The sequence below is a fragment of the Lactuca saligna genome, chromosome 3, assembly GCF_052625555.1.
Source record: "Lactuca saligna cultivar CGN05327 chromosome 3, ASM5262555v1, whole genome shotgun sequence".
Taxonomy (NCBI): domain Eukaryota; kingdom Viridiplantae; phylum Streptophyta; class Magnoliopsida; order Asterales; family Asteraceae; genus Lactuca; species Lactuca saligna.
Genome location: NC_136419.1, coordinates 41,047,153 through 41,051,497, shown reverse-complemented (window position 1 = coordinate 41,051,497; position 4,345 = coordinate 41,047,153). Strand labels below are relative to the sequence as shown.

Genomic DNA, 4,345 nt, shown 5'->3' with positions numbered 1-4,345 from the left:
ATATGTTTGGAATTGCAGATGAAACCATTATCTAACATATCATTGAGCAGTATTGGATTTAGTCTCCATCGCAGGCCTTATTACCTCAATGCCACTATTTGCTTCTCATTGGCTGCCAGATCATATAATGAATTCCATCTTCCCCGTAGGTTGTATCAGTTCTTTAAATTTGTATTCTGTAAAATTTTGTGTTTCTTTTTTGCTTTTGAATAAACTTTTTATTGTTGCATAGGTACTAATCCTCAAGCTGATAGCTTGACTGCTATATTTGCTGCTCTTAATGACAAGGTATACATTAGTTGGTTGATGCTTATTATGTACACACCATATCCTCTCTCCACTTGAGACTTCTTCTTCTTCTTCTTCTTCTTCAGGAACATGGTCCTCTCATTCTCATTACTTGCTATAACCCTATAATAAATAACCCAAACATACAAACATAACTATTAATTAGTAATTATTAATATTTAATAGAAAGAAATCAAATTATTAGAATAAATGACAGTGAACTACCTGTTGGTTTCTGGAAGCCCTGTTTCAGAAGGTTTTCAATCTTTCAACAATAACACAATCCAAAAAGACATAAATACCCTCCTACTTACTTCTTGAGCCTGAGCCGGGTTAGCAACCTTTCCGGTTCCAATAGCCCAAACTGGCTCATAAGCCAGGACAACATTATCCCAGTTTTTTTATCTTATCTGCAAATTAAAAAAAATTCATGAAAATGATAGATGTTTGTTACTTTCACATTGTAAAAAAATGATTAAACAATTTAAAAATGAAAAATAAAACATATATTCATTTCCAAATCACCTGCAATTGCCTTAGTTTGTGCAGCAACAACTTTCATAGTTGTTCCAGCTTCCCGCTCTTGAAGAGTCTCCCCAACACAAGCAATCACCTTCAATCCTTGAGAAAGCGCATAGGCAACTTTGTCTCCAACAAACTGATCAAACAAGTAATTTGGAAAAGGTAAAGATAAATCATAATCCTATTAACGTCTTCATTATCAGATGGGGAAAAGATCTAAGATTTATAACTGAAACTTCTCACTTGTATTTTCAGGTGCAGTCTTGCAAGTTTGTACCCTTAGTATACCAACTTGCTTCAAGGCAGGGTAGCTCAAAAGATAGCCAGGGAGCTAATATTTTCCATGTTAGAACATTGGAGTTCACAGGTGTTCATAGGTGGGCCAAGAGTAGATGAAGTTCCTCTTATTTGGGTTAACAGAACTGGCGTTAAAACCAATATCACTGAGGTAAACGTAAATCATATATATATATATATATATATATATATATATATATATATATATATATATATATATATATATATATATATATATATATATATTCATTATTGTTTTAATTTTTGAATTATGTTGTCATTGTTATTGATAAATTTCCTGTTTGGACCAGAATTTCACTCGACAAAGCAAGTTCACATATGGAATTGTAATGGAAGAGATCACAGCACGTGATGAAAGTAGTTATATTTCTTGAAATGGGCAGATGGTTTTGCCGAGTGGTGGTATTAGTGCAATTGTTGGGGTTGGAGCTTCCATGGAAGGGTGATTCAATGTGATCTGTCTTGAAAATCTGAGACCATATGTACGGGAGTTTATGGCTGATGACCCACAAAGGAGGCTTGCTCTTGTGAAACCAAAGCTACCCAATGACAGATCTCCACCAGGGTTTCTAGGGTTTGCTGTAAATATGATCCATATTGATGTTCCACATCTGTCTTCTCTCACAAGAAATGGATATGGTCTTAGAGAGACTCTTTTTTATAGTCTCTTCTCAAGGCTACAGGTTTACAGAAGCAGAGCACATATGCTACAGGCAGTCCCTTGTATATCTGATGGAGCCATATCACTTGATGGTGGGATGATAAGGAGCAATGGTGTCTTTGTTTCTGTCAATCGGTAAGAAATTAGACATATTTTTGTTTGTTTATCAAGATATATTAAATTCTTAGTTTGGTTGTTTGTTCATCGGATAGGGAGAAGGAGATGGATGTTAGATTTGCAATAAGTAATTGTCAAGATATATTAAATTCTTAGTTATCAAGATATATTAAATTCTTAGTTATCAAGATATATGTTTGGTCTGAATTGGACAAGGAAATTACAATTCTTTGTCCCACCTAATAAAAATGCGACATGGGCATCTCTCATCTGTGTAAAAGACGAGAATACCCTTGCAACAACCAAGAATAAAGTTAGTTTTTTTTGGTGTGTGGGATGATCATTGATTAACTTAATAATTAATGTTGGTTTGAATTGGTAGCTATTGTATCAGGTGGACAGCACAAGACAAAATCAAAACGCTGAGGGAAGCGGGTGTGACAGTGGTGGAATCACCAACAAAGATTGGAGTTGCTACGCTTGAGGTTTTTAAACAGAGGGGTCTTGTTTGAGTGAAGACCATGTATTAAGAAGAACAGGAAGAAACCATTTTAAGTTCAGAATAACGAAGATAAACACCCAGGAGAGTTTATATGGTTGGATTTTAACCTTGTTGAGTTTATATGGTTGGATTTCAGTTCAGAAGAAACCATTTTCACCTACTTTGCACTCACACAGGTACCTCCATTGTTCCTGGATATACACCGAGACCATTTTGCACTCACACAGGTACACTTTTACCCTTACTTTCCATTCCAATAAAACTTTTTTTTAACAATATTCATCAATTTTAGGAAGGGAAAATTGGTAAAAGGTTGGTCTATGTGTGTGTTATCCAGTTCCAAAAAATGTAGATTGCTATTTCTTGTAACTAGTTCTAAAAAAATGGTTATCTTAATTTACTTTTTCTTTTCTTTTTGATGAATTTTATTTCAGAAATACATAGTTGTTGTCATATGTTTTATTAAAACGCTCAGACGACGCTCTAAAAAATAGTTATTGTTGAGGTTATAGACTGATAGTCTTATGCTTTATTAAATCTGGGGGATTAGGTTTGAAGAGGAAATTACCAGAGGGAGAGGGAGAGGGAGAAGGATCCCAATTGAAAAATCATATGAAACATGTTCATTATATCTTTCCCAATAATAATATTTAGATGCACATTAATGACATTGATGGGAGTATTTTGTTTGAAGGTCTTCAACCTTCACAAACAATGATTGGACACTTAGTAGAAATGGAGGTATTAGACCAAAGTACTTCAATTGCGATTTTTATACATACATGTTCCTGTTCATTAAACCAAAGTATTTATGGTGTCAGGTTACTTCAGTGATAATTGTAGTTGGTATTGACCATTGACTATTGATTGACTTACTTTTTTCTGTTTGATGCAGATTCAACTGGTAGGGATATTGTTAATTTTTCAAAGTAAAAAAAAGGGTTGATTGATCGAGAAAAAAGAAAACACGAACACTCCATGGCTAATAAGAATAAAAAAATAAAGATATGGGGCAAAAAAGGTAAAACAAACTCGTATGTATGAATATGATTTGTATGGTAATTAAATTTATAGTGTATGTATGTTTTGGTTTGGATGCAGTCTTTGTTTGGCAGCTTGGACAAACTTTGTAGCACCTGATCGTCCATGCCACTCTTGGTAAAAGAAATTTATAGTGTACTTTTTCCATTCATGTTTGTAATTTCTCATTATGATGTGTTGTTTCTTGCGCAATTTTATTTTTAGGAGGTGTTTTACTTTATTAAATGTTTAAAGTTACAGGACATGAGTATGGGCACATCATGGAACATTTTAGGCCAGTTGTTGGTTTTCCTTTTGGTGATCCATCAATGAAGTGGCCAACATCATGTAATAACATTTTAGGGGAAGATGTAGGTATATGTTTTTTAATGAATAATGTAATCATATGTATGAATATGAAATAAAGTTTGTTATTTGTATGACACTAAATTTTATGCAATGGATTGTATTTTTTGTATATAGTATTTTATTTTCTGTTATGAGACATTAAATGCAAATTTAATTTGAAAATTAGTAAATCTGTAAATAATATTTTTTTTATTAACATTTAAAATTATGATACGCAAAAATGTTTGTCATCTTCATATATGACATGACCTTTCTTGATAGGGGTTTCCTTGATACGCATTGCGTGTCATCTATATACGACGCGCAAAAGCGTGTCGTCTCTCTTTATGATAGGGCCTTTCTTGACGCGCATTTGCGCGTCGTTTGAGCGTTTTACGACGCACAATGACTGTCGTAAAAGTCTGTTTTTCTAGTAGTGAACAGAGTTAATCACAGTTCAAATCTTTTCCTTATTTACTATCAGGAGGCTTCTGGAAACCCCATAATCCCTCCTAATTTTGTCCACCAACTATATGGGTTCTAGAATCTTCATTCATTGCTCTGAACAA

The 4,345-nt window shown here is 33.7% G+C and overlaps 1 long non-coding RNA gene across 6 annotated transcripts; it reads left to right on the top strand.

The window, feature by feature from the left end:
• The first annotated feature begins 644 nt into the window (after window positions 1-644).
• On the top strand, window positions 645-3,906 carry LOC145033599 (uncharacterized). Of its 6 annotated transcripts, none has more exons than XR_013677623.1 (8): window positions 645-972; window positions 1,066-1,258; window positions 1,419-1,924; window positions 2,289-2,502; window positions 2,585-2,635; window positions 3,304-3,429; window positions 3,510-3,566; window positions 3,654-3,906. It is a non-coding gene; the product is annotated as an uncharacterized LOC145033599 (long non-coding RNA). The 6 variants fall into 6 exon arrangements; XR_013677621.1 differs by having other exon boundaries at window positions 646-972; window positions 3,690-3,906; XR_013677620.1 differs by having other exon boundaries at window positions 647-972; window positions 3,684-3,906.
• Window positions 3,907-4,345: the final 439 nt, after the last annotated feature.